Genomic DNA, 19,845 nt, shown 5'->3' with positions numbered 1-19,845 from the left:
CAAACACCTTGTTCTCAGATGTATTGTAGAAGTAATACCCCTTTGTTTCCTTTGGATAGCCCACCAGGATACATTTGTCAGATTTTGGATGAAGTTTGTCTGAAATTAATCGTTTGACGCATACTTCACATCCCCAAATCTTATGAAAAGACACATTTGGAAGCTTTCCAAACCATAACTCATATGGAGTCTTTTCAACAGCTTTACACGGAGCTCTATTGATAGTGAGTGCAGCTGTATTTAGTGCATGTCCCCAAAATTCTATTGGAAGTTTTGCCTGACCCATCATTGATATAACCATGTCTAGCAAGGTTCTGTTCCTCTGTTCCGACACACCGTTTTCATTTGTGGTGTTCCAGGAGGAGTCAATTCTGATAGAATACCACATTCTTTCAGATGGTCATCAAATTCATAGCTCAGATATTCACCGCCTCTATCAGACCGCAGTGCCTTAATCTTCTTGCCTAATTGGTTCTCTACTTCACTCTGAAATTCCTTGAATTTGCCAAAGGATTCAGACTTATGCTTCATTAGGTAGACATAACCATATGTACTGAAGTCATCAGTGAAAGTGATAAAGTAGCTGAAACCACCTCTAGCATTTGTACTCATTGGTCCACATACATCTGTATGGATTAAACCCAATAGTTCAGTTGCTCTTTCTCCAACTTTAGAGAAAGGTTGCTTTGTCATTTTTCCAGGTAAACATGATTCGCACTTACCATAATCCTCTAAGTCAAATGGTTCTAGAATTCCTTCCTTTTGAAGTCTTTCTATGCGTTTCAAGTTAATATGGCCTAATCGACAATTCCACAGATAGGTGAGATCTGAATCATCCTTTTAGGCCTTTTTGGTATTTATGTTGTAAACTTGTTTGTCGTGATCTAATAAATAAAGTCCATTGACTAATCTAGCAGATCCATAAAACATCTCTTTAAAATAAAACGAACAACTATTGTTTTTTTTATTAAAAAGGAAAATCCTTTAGCATCCAAGCAAGAAACAGAAATAATGTTTTTAGTAAGACTTGGAACATGGAAACAGTCTTCCAGTTCCAAAACTAGCCCAGAGGGCAACGACAAATAATAAGTTCCTACAGCTAATGCAGCAATCCGTGCTCCATTTCCTACTCGTAGGTCGACTGCACCCTTGCTTAACCTTCTACTTCTTCTTAGTCCCGTTGGATTAGAACATAAGTGTGAGCCACAACCTGTATCTAATACCCAAGAAGTTGAATTAGCAAGTATACATTCTATAACGAAAATACCTAAAGATGGAACGAATGTTCCGTTCTTCTGATCTTCCTTTAGCTTCAAGCAATCTATATTCCAATGCCCCTTCTTCTTGCAGTAGAAGCATTCGGATTCAGAAGTGGGTTGACTGACCTTCCTCTTTTCAGACTTGGCGCCAGTTTGCTTAGTCGGGCTGTCCTTCTTGCCACCTTTCTTAGCATTCCTCTTCTTACCAGATTTCTTGAACTTGCCCCCACGCACCATAAGCACATCTTGCTTATCACTTTTGAGCGTCTTTTCAGCGGTTTTCAGCATACCGTGAAGCTCAGTGAGCGGTTTTTCGAGACTATTCATACTGTAGTTCAGCTTGAACTGATCATACCAGCTATGAAGAGAATGGAGGATGGTGTCTACAGCCATTTCCTGAGAGAATTGTTGATCCAGCCGACTCATATTCTCAATGAGTCCAATCATTTTGAGAACATGTGGACTTACGGGCTCGCCTTTCTTAAGCTTAGTCTCAAGAATTTGCCTATGAGTCTCGAATCTTTCGACTCGAGCCAGATCTTGGAACATGTTTTTAACTCACTGATGATCGTGAAAGCATTTAAGTTGATGAACGTTTTCTGTAGATCTGCACTCATGGTTGCAAGCATTAGACATTTCACATCCTTGTTGGCATCAATCCAACGATTGAGGGCTGCCTGAGTGACCCTGTCGCCCGCGGCTTCGGGCATCGCCTCTTCCAGGACATACTCCTTTTCTTCCTGCATAAGAACTATTTGCAAGTTCCTTTGCCAGTCAAGGAAGTTTTTCCCGCTCAACTTCTTCTTTTCGAGAATTGATCGGATGTTGAATCCATAGTTAAAACTACAATTGAAAAAGAATAAACAAATAAATAATCATTCATATTTTCTCTTATTAAACTTAAATTCTAGCATACATGCATAATTTAATGTTCATTAAACATTTTATTCAAGTTATGTGTTCCGGCAGGTGTGAATAAAATGATTCCAAGACCCTAAAACCATTGAAGAATTAAGCACATTATGTATTTAGACTCAATTCTAAAATCTTTTAGGTAAGCAAAAGCCTTTTTCTAATAGTCTAGAAACTACTCTTGGTTAATATGTACGTCTAAGAACTTATTAGGTAAACCTATCAATTTTGCTACGACATAAAAGGACTCCTTACTTATATCGTTGAGTTTCACCAAAACTAACATGTACTCACAATTATTTGTGTACCTTACCCCTTTAGGATCAATAAGCAACACCTCGCTGAGCGTAAAACTATTACTAGATTGATGTAAAGGTTATCCAAGTAAGTGTTATTTTGGTATGGCACCTTTTAACTCAATTTTTTAAGTTTGGAACTTAAGGCTCTTACTATGTTGGTTAGATTTTAAGTGAACTAAAATCCTTAATCATGCAACATAATCAAGCCATAATCTCATGCATAATTAAGACAAATTTAAAGCAATAAATAAATTAAAGCATGCATAAGATAAATGTGATCTAGTATGGCCCGACTTCATCTTGAAGCTTCAACTTCAAAGTCCGTTGAAAATGGATTGGAAACTCCGTCTTGAATTTCACCATTGGAGGCGCCATTTTCTTCAAATAGGATAAGCTATAATTAAACTAATTACAACCATTTGATGGTACGCAGACCATATTTGAATTGAAAAAACAAACTTTGGTGCATTAGACCAATTACATTCAAATTAATGGTACGCATACCATATTTTCTGTCCTATTTGGGCCATACTAGTCACTTCATAATCTGCAAAACAGTACATATACAATATATACCATTCACCAATTCATTGTCATGAATGGCCCACATAGCTGGTTAATAAAACACATTGTTATGCATCACATAAATATTTGCAGCAATTAATCAAGGGCACCAATAATCTACCAATTATTCAGTCCTTATTAATTCTAATCAAGTTGTTTTAACCTTAAAGGATTTGTAGACCTAATCAAGAGTTTATGACTAAAAATGCTCCCACTTAAACCAATAACTTTATATGCTTTACTAATTTTAAACATAAAAATGTACTTCTAGTCTAACCGGAAACATACAAGTTTAATTAAAATTTAAAGCTCATATAAAATTATAATCGAATCCATTAATTTAATTTATTTTCAGTTGAATTAAACGAATTTATATTAATTCAAGGTTTAATTTTAGTAAAATAATTAGTATAAATTAAAATTTATAATAATTATAATAATCAAAATTAAATCCCTAGAAAACAATTTAAATTATTAATTTTGAAATCAATTAAAATTCTTTTCGAACTGAAAATTCAAATTTCAAACCAAAACGTGTCAATCGTCTCAAGACGAGACACTTGGGCTTGCGCCCAAGCCCCAACGAACCACGAGGCCGCATCGCCCCTCGACTGACCGTTGCACAAGGCACGAGTAGCAGCAGCCACGCGCAAACGCAGCAAGCCAAGCCACGCTTGCACGCAGCCTGCTCGTCCGCATCGCATCGCAACAGCTCCCCTCGCGAGGCATCGCTTGCTGCACGCGAGCCATCGCTCGCTGCGCGAGGTAATACGCGCTGTGGATTTAAATCTAGGTCAAATCCCAATTAACATGGATTCAAATCTAGGTCATAAAATTTAAAATTTATCACAAATTATGAATTTTTATGGTGGTTTTTAATCATGGATACCAAATTAAATTATTAATTAATTATGAAAATCAAATCAATTCTAAATTATTCGAATTTCAACAAATTAATCATAATTACAAATTAGGTTGTATAATTAACAAGTCTAGGCATTCAAATTTGTTAAACATATACAGTAGGTCAATCAAAAATTCAAGATTTATCAACAAGAATCGCAAATATTCAATTTAACATCTTAAATTTACAAACTTTTGCGTTCGAAAAACTAAAACCTCCGAAAAGTCATAGTTAGGCTTCGAATTTGGGAATTCTGGGTACTTTTGTACTTTTGTCAAAATTTTAGAATGCCTTTTACATGCGGAATTGACACAAAAATCACTCGATTTGGATGAGTAACGAAGAAACTGCCGAAAAACTGCGTACATATAATTAAATAAACGCAATTTGCAATTAATTAACAATTACGAAAATTAATCACCCCTTTTTAATTCTTTGCAAATTTGTAAAATTTAACCATGTTTAAGGAATTATAGATCATGCAATTAATAAGGGGCTCGTGATACACTGTTAGGTTATGATACATATGAACAACATAAATCATCCGGAAAAACCTTAATGCCATGAATCATATTAATTGCACATAATCATATAATTAGTCTAGGATGCATAAACTTTGTAGCGTGCCCTCCCTAGCTGCGCCCGAACCGAACAAGAACAAGTCTTTAGGATTCCAAGTGTCGTCCCTCCGTAGAAAGTCCACAGCACGTCCGGATCCGCCTTAAGATTGACCAACTAGAATCGCCCTTAAGGTACTATTATTTTCGGCTAAATAAGGCAAGAGTTTTGACTGATTTTTCTGCTAAAAAATCCTAGCTTTGAATACTTGAAATGTCGCGTATAAATTTGTGACCCTAGGCACATATTTATAGAGTATGAAAAGGATTTAGAATCCTATTAGAATACCAATTAGTTTAATTGGAATCCCTTTATGACTCTATTAAATAAATTCTCTCTACTAGGATTAGGATTTAATCATAGAACGAATTCCAATAGCTTTAGGATTCGTATCGCACACAACCGCACACGAGCACGAGCACCGCACAGCCCGCGCAAGCCTCGCGGCTCACGCGAGCTGCACAGCTCGCAGCCCATTTGCTCGAAGCCCACATAGCTCGCGCGCGCTCCATGCCTTTCTGGGCCTGGCCTTGCGCAGGGCCTGGCGAGGCTTTGGCGTGTGTGTTGGGCGCTTGGCTTGCTGGGCGCGGGCCTGGCTTCGTGCTGGTCCTTCGTCTAGCAAGTCTCGTCCGATGCTAATTCGTACGATGCGCTTCCAATTAAATTCCCGATTCCGGAATTCATTTCCGATACGAACAATATTTAACATTTCCGATTCCGGAATTAATTTCCGTTTCGAACAAATATTTAAAATTTCCGTTTCCTGAATTATTTTCCGATTACGATAATATTTCCGATTCTGACAATATTTCCGTTTCCGGCAATATTTCCATTTCCGATAATATTTTCCGATACGTACCATGTTTCTGTTTCCGGCAACATCTACGACTTGGATAATATTTATATTTCCGATACGATCTATATTTCCGTTTCCGGCAATATCATCGTTTCCGGAGTATTCATATACTTGCCTGTGACGATCTTAGCTCCCACTGAAACCAAGATCCGCCGATTCCGAATATCCATAGATGGAGTATTTAATGCCATTAAATACTTGATCCGTTTACGTACTATTTGTGTGACCCTACAGGTTCAGTCAAGAGTAAGCTGTGGATTAATATCATTAATTTCACTTGAACTGAAGCGGCCTCTAGCTAGGTATTCAGCTCACTTGATCTCACTGAATTATTAACTTGTTAATTTATACTGAACCGCATTTATTAGACTTAACATTAAATGCATACTTGGACCAAGGGCATTATTTCCTTCAGTGATTTCCATGCCGACATTGGTCACACCACAAACGATTGCGTAGCACTAAGAAGAGAAGTGGCCTACTTACTGAAGACGGATACCTCAAGGACGTTATGTCAGACAAAGCTCGTGGCGTCGTCAACAAAGAGAACTCTAACTCTCCTTCTCAACCTCCTCCACCCCCTCCTCATACTAAAATTGTAAATTTTATTGCTGGAGGTTCTGACATTTGTGGTTTGACTTATTCTGCGGCGAAGAGGCACGTTCGAGAAAATGAGATAGACATACGAGCCCGAGCCGTAGCCGCAAAGTATATAACCCCTATATCTTTTGATGAATCTGACGCAGGGGACATCTCGGATAAACATCGCGATGGTCTGGTAATATCCATCCCTGTCGGGACCTGCATGATCAAACGAGTCCTAGTCGACAACGGTAGCTCCACCAACGTTATGATGCTCGACGCCCTCAAAGAGATGGGGCTCAACCCAGACACAGATGTCGTCAAAAAATCCATTGTGTTGATATGATTCAGCGGCGAGGCGAAGACCACCTTTGGAGAAGTCACCCTACCTGTTTACGCCTAAGATCAACCAACAGGTAAAGTTTTGTGTTATTGATTGCCCTTCGTCTTACAACATTATCTTGGGCAGGCCCTGGATTCACGACATGAAGGCCATCCCATCGACATACCATCAAACCATCAAATTTCCAACTCGATGGGGGGGTTCAGGAAATCAAAGGGGATCAACAAGAATCTAAAGAATGTTACAAAGCAGCTTTAAAGCCCTCAGCCACCAATAAATCCTCTTTATAGCAACTACAGTCCAGTTCGGACCCAGCAGGCTACAAAGAGCCCAAATCCGAGCAGCGACAAGGTCATCTTAGATCCTGCAAAGCCAGAACAAGTCGTCTTCATTGGATGTGACGTACCCGACGACATTAGGTCGGAACTTATCAATTTTCTAAAAGCCAACGCAGATTGTTTCGCATGGTCCCACGAAGATATGCCAGGTATCAGCCCCGATGTCATCACTCACAAACTAAGTGTTGACCCGCATCACAAGCCCGTCAAGCAGAAACGACGGAAGTTCGCTCCAGAACGCAACCAAATCATCAACAACGAGGTACAACGGTTATTAGACACCGGAAAGATTAGAGAAGTCAAATATCCAGACTGGCTGGCCAACGTCGTCGTAGTCAGAAAGAAGAACGGGAAATGGCGTGTTTGCATAGACTTCACTGACATCAACAAAGCATGCCCCAAAGACTCTTTTCCCTTACCCCACATCGACACCATGGTTGATGCTACTGCAGGGCATGAAATGCTCACATTTATGGATGCATTCAGTGGGTACAACCAGATTGTGATGCACCCGGAAGATCAGGAGAAGACCGCCTTCATCACGGAACGTGGAACTTACTGTTACAAAGTCATGCGATTCGGATTAAGGAATGCTGGTGCCACCTATCAACGCCTAGTCAACAAAATGTTCAGAAAACAGCTAGGCGACACTATGGAAGTCTATATCGACGACATGTTGGTAAAGTCCAAAAAAGCCTCGGATCACATCTCACATCTTCAACAAGCCTTCGACGTTCTACGAGAGTACAACATGAAGCTTAACCCCACCAAATGCTCATTTGAAGTCTCCTCTAGAAAATTTCTGGGTTATATGGTTACTGAAAGAGGCATCGAAGCTAGTCCAGACCAGATCCGCGCAATCATCAACCTACAATCACCTCGAAGCCAAAAGGACGCGCAAAAGTTAGCAGGCAGAGTGGCTGCCCTCAACCGTTTCATCTCCAGGTCGTCCGACAAGTGCAAGTTGTTCTACGACATCCTCAGGAAGAACGAGAAGTTCAGTTGGACCGGTCAACACGAAGCTGCATTACAACAACTCAAGCAGTACCTGTCAAACCCTCCATTGTTGTCCAAACCAAAAGACAATGAGGAATTACAAATATACCTTGCCGTCACAGAGTCGACCATCAGTGCCGGATTGGTACGGGAAGAAGACGACAAACAGTAACCTATTTATTACGTCAGTAAGTCCTTACTTAGCGCCGAAACAAGGTACTGCCATCTTGAAAAACTTGTCCTTGCATTAATTGTTGCCTCTACTAAACTACGCCCTTATTTCGAATGTCATCCTATAATTGTTAGAACTAACTATCCCATGAAGTCAATCATGAGGAAGCCCGAATTGTCTGGCAGGATGTCCAAATGGACAATACAGCTTGGTTGTTACGATATCAGGTATGAACCTCGCACATCCATCAAATCGCAAGCTCTAGCAGATTTTGTGGCTGACTTCAACCCAAGTCTCCAACATGAAGTCGACAAGGAAGTCATCATCCTGACCGATGACGGACTCTCGTCTACATAGACTTTGTATACGACGGCTCCTCCAACACACGGGGGACAGGTCTAGGTGTTGTGCTAAAGTCACCACAAGGGGACACCATAGTGCAATCTGTCTGTTGCGAGTTCAAAGCTACCAACAACGAGGCGGAGTACAGAGCCTTGATCTTAGGATTATCACTAGCACTCGACATGACTATCCGTCGACTCAAGGTACGTTGTGATTCATTATTAATTATCAGTCAAATTAACGGTTCATATGCAGCAAAGGACTCCAAGATGCAGGCCTACTTGAAAATAGCAAAAAGGCTCGTCAGCAAGTTCGACTCATGCACCTTACAACAAATACCAAGAGACCAGAACACCCAGGCCGATGCCTTAGCCAACCTTGGCTCAAACATCAAACCTAAGCTCACTTTCATCCCCATAGTCCACTTAATGTACCCAGCCATCACTAAAGACAGCTTACCCATCATCGAGCAAACTCCACCAACTCAAATGCCCTCATCATGGCGCGACCCCTACATACATTGGCTCAAACAACATACCATCCCACCTGGAGTCACCCATGAAAAATCCTTCCGCATGAAAGCTTCCAGATTCATTTTAATCCATGGAAATACTATGCAGGAAATCAGTTACAGGACCGTACTTGAGGTGCTTAGATCACGACGAGATCGAGTCGACACTGTGTAGCATACACGATGGCGAATGCGGAAATCACGCCGGAGGACGAAGCTTAGCTCACAAGACTCTAACCATGGGGTCTTATTGGCCCACCATGAAAAGAGATGCAATTGCCTTCGCCAGGATGTGTGACTCTTGCCAGCGGTTCACATACATTTCTCACCAACCTTGTGAGGTTCTCCATCCCATCCTATCCCCCTGGCCCTTCATGAAGTGCGGGATGGACATAGTAGGCCCCTTACCGCATGCATCAGGGCAGCGCATCTTCATGTTGGCAATGACTAATTACTTCTCCAAGTGGATTAAGGCAGAAGCATTCAGACGAGTCCGAGACACTGAGGTCATTTCATTCATCAAGCGAAACGTCCTTGGTCGGTTCGAAATCCCCTCCGAGATCGTCTGCGACAACGGTTCTCAGTTCATCAGCAACAAAACCAAAGAATTTTGCAGCAGATACAACATCACCTTGCATACCTCAACACCAAGGTACCCTCAAGAAAATGGCCAAGCTGAATCAATTAACAAAATCATCATCAACAACCTCAAGAAGCGCCTCGACGACGCCAAAGGAAGATGGGAGACGAACTACCTATGATCGTTTGGGCTGATAGGAGGACACCCAAAACAGCAACCAATCATACTCCTTTCTCTTTGGTCTTCGGTTGCGAAGCAGTCATTCCTCCCGAAGTCGAGCTCCCCACAGCAAGAAGCAGTTTCATGGCACCAGGAATGAACGACTCAGTCCTGTCCTACGACATCGATACTGTTGACGAACTTAGAGAAGCGGCATTGGTCAGAATGGCATCATACCAACAAGCAGTCGCAAATAGCTACAACAAGAATGTGAGAGTTCGAGTGTTCCAACAAGGAGATTGGGTTTTGCACAAAGTTTTCCCAAACAAGAAGGATCCTCGACACGGCAAGTTGGCCCCGACCTGGGAAGGTCCCTATCAGATCATAAGACGAACAGGTCATAGCGCATACGAGTTGGTCGATAGAGACGGTACATCTATCCCAAGAAGCTGGAATGCAACACACTTGAAACTGTACCACTTCTAAACACTTCAGATTCTCTCCTTTTAGTTTTTTTTCTAACACACAGGAAACTGGTCTTCACCGACATCGTGTCGACATCCCCAAGCTGGGGACAACATGACGTATTCAGAGCCCGAGACGATCTCGGACGCAATCGTAATAAAACACAACTGCAACGACAACCTGTCAGATAAGTCCCCTATCCTTGTCTTTTTTACTTCTTCGATTCTTTTCTTCTTCATTATCATTATTGACTTAGGCATCATCTCGTTTTGCAGGTAACAACACGAAGCCGGCACAGACATGCACCTAGAAAGAATGGCGAACATATACATACGACACGACTTCGTCTAGTATTTCTTCTAAACTCTTCTCCTTTCCTCTTCTTGTCGCAACTTCGTTTCATTTCATGTCTCTCTATACTGACTTAAGCATCGGAGGGTCGTTGACTCCACCAACGGCCAATCCTCACACTCTGCTATGTTGACAGTATGATGCCCACATAATGACGGATTCGACAAGAAGAGGATGAGTTGGATAAAGTTGACAAGATAGAACATAGGTAAAGCAAATTCGAAGTCATACACACATGTTCAAGGAAACGAATGCAAGGAAACTTTGCCAAATTTATTTCACATTTCTCAAACGTACTTGTATACATTACATATTACAAACTTACATATTATAAAATACAATTTAGGCCATGACAAAAACGCCTGACACATTACATTGTACATTACATACACAGTGGAATACAGATCTACATTTTTTCTACAGTATACATTTTGCAGCATCTCCTCTGACAGGCTGGAAGCGTCGTTAAAGTCAAACTCGAGGTACGTACATTACCTGCAAAACAAACACAAACCCAAGAAATTTTTTTCCAAACACAAAGTAGTCCACACAAACTAAACTTAGAAATTAAAAGTCCACAAATATTTACATGACTTGCCCCCTTGGACAAGCCCAAAACACACACAAAAGGCTGCCTCCATTAAGACGAAACACAGCCGCAGTATTTTTCGACCTCTTCAAAGGGCAAACACAAAAACCATTGTTTAAAAAACCAAGTCACCATTGAAATTCTAAATTTTTAAGGAGGGGGGACAGAGCTACTCCTGAGGGTATGCTGGTGTGAGGGAGTCGAAAAAGCACGAGGCTAATGCGTGACCTAGTCCCTCGTGGGTGTGACGATTCTTTTATTCAATCAAGTGTAGTTGGATTTCCTGTGAGCATACACCCAATTGACTAGTAATATAGGAGTCGCCATTCAGTTTTTAACGACAATGAGAAAAACTGACAAAACCCGGTTATCGTGACATAAAGGGAGTGCAATTATGTTTGACCACGACGGCCGTAGGTTCCCTTGTGATCCCTGGTGTGGGGATCTCTCAACATACACCCGCAAGGTAGAGATTAAGGGTTCGGGGGACTATAACTACCGAGAGGAGTACTTCGCTCGTCGATAACTCCAGAGGCAGGATATCCTTACTAGCTCAGCATAAATAATTGAAGGGACATGCGTTAACTATTAAACTAATCTGAATTGATTTTAGCAATATGCAACATATAATACTAATTCGATCGTGATTATCTGATTTAAATAGCATTAAGGGACCTAGCATGATAATCCGATTTCCCAAAAATATTATATTTGTTAGGCGTGATAGAACAATCAGATTAGGTTAGTTTAACAGTTCATAAAAAGGGCGAGGAAAGCAATTAAATCATCGAAAAGGGACACATTACGACGCACCCTTGAGAGGTGCGTCACGGTTCTCAGAAAACTAACCACTTTGACTTTGCTATTTCTCCTTTTTATTTAACGAATCTCAATTATGGGACAGGATACGTTCTGTTCGATTTATGGATCGATTGCGACAGAACGCGTGAACAATTTTGCAGCGAGAGGCTTAGGCTAAGGGTTGGAGTCAATACTCAGAATATAATTATGTGTTGTGTGTGTTCCTTTCACATCGAATTTAGGGGTCTATTTATAGGGAAAAGTTCGTGGAAAGATAGAATTGCAGAGTTCTAATCCACAAAGAATTAGGAAAAAACACGTACCCAGGTATTTTCAGCGCCCAGGCCTGGGCGCCGAAGATTTCGGCGCCCAGAGCCAGGCTTTGAAAATAGGGTCTGGGCTGTTTTCTTTAGTCAGATTCGGATTCCTGAAATCCGTAGAGTTTGAGATTAATTCGAGTCTTTTAGCGCGTATCCATTTTGTGACGGAATGCATCCGGGCCCGTTACGAACTCTAGGCTCGTTAGGATTTCAATTAATACATAACTCTTATTTCCGAATCATATTAGGAATAGGATTCTTGCAGTTTTCTATCTCATTTAGGATTTATGTTGGAATGCAACACCTAATTCTGACAGGTTTCTATCCTTTATGATTTTCCACTTTTAGAAGCTACCTTTTACGGCAGTTACTATTTTTAGCAGGTTTCCATAAATAGCAGGTTTCAGGTGAAATGAAAAGGGGAATTGAGATTCGTTTATTTTATAGGAGATGCGTTGTCAAGTGGAGATTTATGCTTTCATCATCGAACCTTTCCCTTTCGGGAATGGGGACAAAAGTAGGTGTCTACAGTTAGCCCCCACTTTGACTGAGTCTTGGAGTAAGACGATGGTCAAAGTATTAGACGGAGTGCGTCGCACAAGCCATGGTGTACGTGACCTGTTTTGCGAGGGTCTCACGAGCCCCCGAGTGATAACATTTGACTTAAGGGTCATCACTTGAAGTGTCGACATATCCCTCACGTGTCATTGGGATTTGTGAACTGATAGTATAGAAACTTCCTCACTTTGTCATTGGAAGGATCTAAAGGTGCGTAGAAACTCCCTCACTTTGTCATTGGGAGTAGCTACAGATGTTTTTAAAATTAAAGCTATAAAGTGTAATTGGGCCTGGCCAAGCCTAATCACGAGGTAAAAAATGTTTTTAAAGATTCTCATTTTCAGGGCTAGCTAAACGAGAAAACCCCCTTGTTTTTATGGGACGTAAAACCAAGGAAAATCCAGCACCCTGGTTTTTATAGGTCGTAAAACGAAGGAAAATCCAGCACCCTTGTTTTTATAGGACGTAAAACGAAGGAAAATCCAGCACCCTTGTTTTTATAGGACGTAAAACGAAGGAAAATCCAGCAAAAGTTATCGCTGCTGCGACTAAGGACCTGCGCGGTTTAATGGCGCAGACCCCGCCGGCTAAAGATGGCGAGCCTGTCCGCTAAGGGTGGACACCCCGTCCTATAGAAGTGGACGAATCTGTTTTTGAAATTTGAAAATAAGGACCTACGCGGTTTGTGACGTAGACCCCGCCGGCTAAAGATGGCGAACCTTGTCCGCTAAGGGTGGACACCCCGTCCGATAGAAGTGGACGAATCTATTTTGAAATTTGTTTTGCTTTTTTGAAAATAAGGACCTACGCGGTTTGTGACGTAGACCCCGCCGGCTGAAGATGGCGAGCCTGTTTTAATTTTGAAGACTTAATTTTTTCGAAAACTGAGGACCTGCGCGGCTAGTGACGCAGACCCCGCCCGCCGAAGGTGGGCGAGCCCTGTCCGCTAAGGGTGGACGCCCCGCTCGCTGGAGGTGAGCGAACCTGAATTCGTCTTTTCGATTTGGGATTCGTGTGCCGCGATCTTGCCCGATTGAGGTGGGCAAGTCCCTATTTCATTTCTTTTCTTGTGATTTCTTTTGAGAATTTCTTTTCATTTATTCTTGCAGGAGCGAATTCTTTCGAGGGATGCTCGGATTTAGTTGCAACCTGAATGTGGGTTAACAACATGCTTAGACGGACCATTGTCTTGTGGTCATCATCCTTTATGGTTTTGAGTTAGTCCTTACGACTCAATTTTGCCACTACCTGGGTCCTTGATTAGGGGACTATGTATAGGTATCAACGGCGACCTTTGTCTTGAGGTCGTAAACCGGTTTATTTTTTTTATTTTTTGAGACATCCAAACACGGGACTTCGTATAGCGTAGTCTGGGAATATTGTTTTTAACTTTGTATACTCTATATTTTCTTTTGAGCCCCCAAGAATTCGCGCTTGACGTTCATTTCTTGTTGAAGAGGTTCCTTGGGGATACGCATTTCGTAATGTCCTTGATCGTGTTTGGGATTGCGCTCGTAAGTGCGAGCGATCTTTGTAGTGGCGTGCTACTTTTAACAAAGCTGTGAGGTGCGACTTTCTGCAATTTTAAAGTCGAATGAATATGGCAGGGCCCTATAGAAGTCAGAGCTGTTTTTTTTTTGGGTCTGTGATCATTTTCGGCGCCCAAGCCTGTTAAAGATTTCGGCGCCCAGCGCTGGGCGCTGAAAATAATTTCTGGCGAGGTTTCTTGATGACATAGTTGGCCTCTTGTTCATTCGCTTATTTCACTTGGAAGTTCTATGTATTCTCTCTTCTTTTGTTTTTTTCTTTGTTTTTAGTACGTGATGATTTTCTTGAGAAGCCGTAGCCGATTGGTGGACTACGGTGCTTGTTGCTTTGGGGCGATTATTTTAAGGAACTGTTGCTCTTAAGGCGTACAGTTATTACGATAGTTGGGCGAGTCTATATGGCCCGAGGAATATACCTTGAGGTGTAAGACTTTGATCGCTGTTATATTTTTATGAACGTGTTCGTGAATGATGATTTGTATGTGCGAACGAGCGTTTATAGAATGGCCGTTGTGTGCGGTCCATCAGATTGCTTGAATTGTTTCATTTTTTTTTTTGAGCAACGACTGATTTTGAATAGTTTGTTTAGAAGCTTGATAGGGTTCAGGCCCATTCATGAAGTGGGCTCAAACATCGTGCCCTTTCGATTGTTCAAACATTTGCTTCGAGATTTTTTTTTTTATTTTGCTATGGTTGTTTCGTAGCTTGGAGCTCCCAAGTATGCATGTTGGGATGCTTCCTTTTGGCGTACGATTTTTGTAGGTTCTTTCGAGAAAGATGCCTTGGGGTTCCTGCTCGTGTAGGTGCGAGCTATCCCTTTCATGGTAGGTAATATTTTGCTACCTTTAATCCTTAATGTAGAAGTAGTGTGGCTTGCATTTTGATTTTGGGCGATAAGTAATCTTTGCCTCTTTTACACATGCTCTTTGGTCGTGCCCGCATTAGCGCAATATGCCTTACTCTCCTTTTTTAGACTTGTACCGTGGGATGGTTGAACTTATGGTGCAACGTAGGCTTGTGTGGCCTAATGACGTGTCTTAGAACATTCCTCCAGGCATTAGGATATCATTATTATTTTTGCATTGGAGTACTTCATCATGCCTTGTTCAGGTGCTCGAATAAGTGTGGCACCTTCCGCGTGGGTTTGCACGGCTTATTACTTAGTTCGATACGAGGAATCATAGATGTTTATTTCTTGTTTTTATATCTGGACAAAACTTGGCTAGCAGAAAGATTCAGCGCCCAGGCTGGGGCGTTAAAGATATCGGCGCCCAGCTCTGGGCGTTGAAATTGATTTCTGGGCAGAATTTTGACAGTTTTTTTCTTTATTGATTTTTCCTTTCGCTTTTGCTTTGGAACGACTTAGACTGTGTAACGGGCGCTTGTAGGGCGAGCGTTATGTGCAGTAGTTTGATCGGAGTTTTGGTGACTCGCGATTTTCAGTAACCCTTGTTAGTGGGGTGACTTTATATATTCTAAGTAGCGCTTAGAATTTGGGAGGGGTTGTAGCCATTCTAAGGTTCGTTTTACATGATTAAAGCTTAGGATTGTGCCCCTATGACGTGTGTATAGCATTAGTGTCGAGAATTTGCGATGAATTCGTCATTTCGAGCATTTTTAGAGTGTTTTTCTCAAGCCCCCAACTATAGCTACGGGATTGGCTTGGTGCTATAATGCCTTGCGTACGTTTTTGTGCATTCATGGTGACATGGATCATGAAGAGTTTGAACCAGACTCGTTTTGTGCGAGGTACGTTCGAGTAGTGATTTGCTACTTTTCTTGTAAATGTCGTATTATGCGACATTGCCATGGTCAAGGTAGTCACATGTTGAAGTGTGCCTTGACCAAAAGTTAGGTGCCTTTCTTTACCCATAATCATATTTAGAAATCTTTTGACTCACTTGCAACATTGAGATAAATGCATACTTAGCTTAAACCAATGACACTTTATTATGTTCGAAGAAGTCTTTGAAAATTATTTGAAATCCGAGTCCTACTATGTACAATCCGAGGTGTCCTAAGTAAGTTTGACTTATAGAAGGGTTCGTACAAGATTACATGAGTGAATCGAAATACTGTTACGATTTTTGGAATGCTGTCTAAGGATTTGCTGGAAGCCAGGGTGCAGGCGTCAAGACATACTTGTGCCCGTTTGGCATATGCCTTAGGCTTTTAGGGCCATCTTTTCCAAAATTGCGGGAATATAAACCGTTTTCAAATTGACTTAGATTAACTTGGTGTATGTATGTATAAAAGGTCGAGGTATACTTAGTTCCTTCCCTATCTCTTTCATTTCAATTTTTAGCCCCCAGTTACTGTTATGTCTTCCCATTAATAATGTTTTCAGATTTCGATTTTAGATGCCTGTGTCATATGTCTGAGTAGGGTGAGCCTTGGTTAAGTGCCAAGTCCTATTGACAATGTCTGATTTTTTTTTCAAAGGGGATTCGCGAGCATTTGAGTTACCATGAACGGGCGCCCTGAGCTCGAAGGAACGATGGGGCGACGCCGTAGAACAATCCTCTTTATTGCAAGCTTAATGCCCTTATTACTTGTTGGCGATTATGACTGTGTCTTAGTGGTGAAAGAAGGTCTTTAAGCGAACGACTATGTCTAGTGGTGAAAGAAAGTCTTTAAGTGAGTTAGTTCGCTTTAGGGAGGGTCAAGTCGAGTACTTTAGAGGTCATGGACGCTTGCGCTAGCCCCCATTCAATTGAGGCAAAGTGGTCTTTTAAGTCTTGGCTAAGTGCCTAGGAGTGTGAGTGCTCCTTCTAGCAAGGGTACGTGCCCTTATTATTTTTCGATGTGTGCTCATTAATTTTGGCATCTTGATGACTTGGATTCTTCTTTTTACTTAAATCTTTCTTTCGACTTGGGTTGCAAGTAATTAAATTTCAATAAGGCACTCTATTTCTTATTCTTGTTATTTCTATAGGCTTTAATATTGGTTGCAAATTGGTTGGACCGAATCATGGATTGCCTACGTATCCGCCTTAAATAAATTTAATTTGGAATCAGGTTTTGCGTAGTTCTTATCCTAGAAAATGGTTTCTTAGAATGCCGAATTCGATAGGTATGTTCTGAGGTGGAAACATATTATTTGAAACGGTAGAATAAGTGAAGTTTATTATTATTTTAATCTACTGCTTTGCCGTAAGCCAAAAATTTGTTTTATATATTTTTTGAGTACATGTATTTTTTGGTGGTACGTATATCTGAATACGTGATGTACCCCTCCAAGTGTTCGTTATTTTTCCGTGCATGTGCGGATAAAATGACGAGCACTTATGGACAAAATTTGGCGAGCAGAGAGATTCAGCGCCCAGGCTGGGGCGCTAAAGATTTCGGCGCCCAGCTATGGGCGCTGAAAATGACTTCTGGGAGGATCTTTTTTGGTGCGCTAAATGCTCCTTTTTCTTTTAGACTAACTTTAGAGGCGCTTTGCAAAGTTCCTTCTTTATTATTTATTACTTTTTTGTACTTCTTTTCATTTGTCTTCTTTTTTTATTCGTGACTCAAGACGGTTTGAAAGACCGGTTGAATGATATAGGACAAGTTGTATAGGTATTAGTCGAGCATGAGGATTACACCTGCTAGGGCTCACAATTTGCAGCCTCAAGCTAGTGTCATGAGTTTAAATCAACCAAGGTCAATGAGTAGTATGGGGACGGCTTAAGGGTATATCAACAGGATGTATCCACACAAGTTATATGGTCATTATGCTAACGGTGGTGTAAGAACAGGTTTTGGGCTTTGGAAATAATGGGTATGACGCACGTGTCGATGGCCGCGCGTGTTTTGCGGTTGATAACAAGTTCAAAAAACAAGAGTTGAGGTAATGGTTTCTTGGGTTATGGCAATGAGAATATGGATGGGTTAAATGAGCTGAACAGGGACCCCAGAGCGAAGGCGTCTAAGAGCATAAGGATTGGAAAGGGTAGACATCGCAGAATTTTATGATTTGGATTGGTTGACTCAATTCTTTTCCTTCGTTTACTTGGGTAGATTTCGCACTTTGGGAGGTACGGGCTAAATATTTCATGGCTCTTTTCGCTCTCCCTTTTCTCTTTCTTTTTAAGTATTTCATGGCTTGCTCTTTTCTCTTTCTATTTTTCTTCTTTTTGTGTGGGATCTCTCCCCAACATAAATACTTTAAAAAAAAATATATTTACTTGGGCTAAAAGGTAGATGGTTGTGGTCTTTGAATCACGAGGCGAGACTGAATGAGCCTCGTTTGGTAGGCCTATAGTGGACCTTTAATTTTAGTAGGCCTAGGGTGGACCTTTAAATTGTATTACTTTGCAAGCGTATTTAGTCGTTTCTTAAAATGTGCAAATAGCGTAGATTCAAAATGTTATTTTTACCTTATTGAAATTTAACGAAAGAATTACATCGAAGATAATTTTTTGCTTCTTTTCAGATTCCGGTTTCCGTGATTTAACTGGAACTTGTGATTTAGACTCAAACTTTCATTAATCTTTCTAATTATAACCCGTGTATGAATACAAGGAGGTGGCCTAGACTCAAAATAATGACATGGCGTAAGCCTATAATACTTGACCAAGCGACTCTCAGACTTAGGCTAATTGGACCATAACATTCGTTGGTTTACACTTTAGATTTTAACCCTTGGGTGTTCATTTGTCATGCGCCATTTTGCTTAATGTTGGCAAGGTAGTTAATTGGGGAGATCGAATTTTTATTTTTGCAAGACTAGAATTATTAGTGCGGCTTCTCTCTTAGTGTGTATTGCTTTACCCCAATGGTAGCCTTATGGTATGCCGATTTGGGTATTTTCATGGTTGGTCATGTTGCATTCATGGAAAATCTTTTAGTCCGTACTTAGGAGTATTTAAAGGAGCGAGTGGCTCGAGAGGACTATGATAGTCGTGACCCAATGTGATCTTGAGCCTTGAGGCCATTAATTTTTTTTGCTAATGGTATTGACACCTTAGGTTCACTTTGGGGGTTGTGCGACTATGGGGGAATGATTTCCAGAATGTGACTATTTCCATTTTGCAAATACATAACATATTCTTTTTATTGGTGAGGGAAAGTATTGAGGCCGTAGACTCTTAGCAAGGGATGACAATTACATATGGGTGCTTATTGATTTAAATGTTAGGAAGGGAGACTCAATATGGTTTAACCTTTTAGTTTGCAGAACGACACCAAGTATTAGGACCGATTCTATGGATAAGACAACTAAGACTTAGGATTTAGATTGTACCTTGGCATAGCCTAGTCTAGGCTCGGATTTATTTTTTATTTGAACATTATTTTTTCTTAAAGACTTTATTCGAACATTATTTTTTGAATATTTTGCCCATGTGACATTCAAGGTCGTTTTAATTAGCATGTTCGGTTTCGGTGCCGAGCATTGTCGTCGTAGGAGGCCTAACAACGACACAAAGAGTCATTTATTTTTATTTTTTTAGTCGCTTTTAGAATCGAGTGCCTTTTTCATACGCCCTTGCAACAATTTTTACGAAAAGTTTTTTTTTGCTACATATATTTTTTTATGCGCGGGCACCGAGGCTGTTGTGCCTGACCAAAAGGCCAGGCAGCAACTTCAACGCCCAGCAGTGGGCGTGAGAAATTTTGGCGCCCAGCCAGGGGCGTTGAAAATGCGTCCCTGGCTGGTTCTCGTTTTCTGTTTGCGTATACTTTTGTTTTTGCGACTTTAATTTTGCGTGCTTGCCTTATAACGTCCTTTACGCGTTGTGCAGCGTTTGTGGGATTCGTTACAGGCCATCCCGAGCGTCGCTTATTTTTGTAG

Source organism: Spinacia oleracea, chromosome 5 (genome assembly GCF_020520425.1).
Source record: "Spinacia oleracea cultivar Varoflay chromosome 5, BTI_SOV_V1, whole genome shotgun sequence".
Lineage (NCBI taxonomy): Eukaryota > Viridiplantae > Streptophyta > Magnoliopsida > Caryophyllales > Amaranthaceae > Spinacia > Spinacia oleracea.
This window is presented reverse-complemented; position numbering follows the sequence as displayed.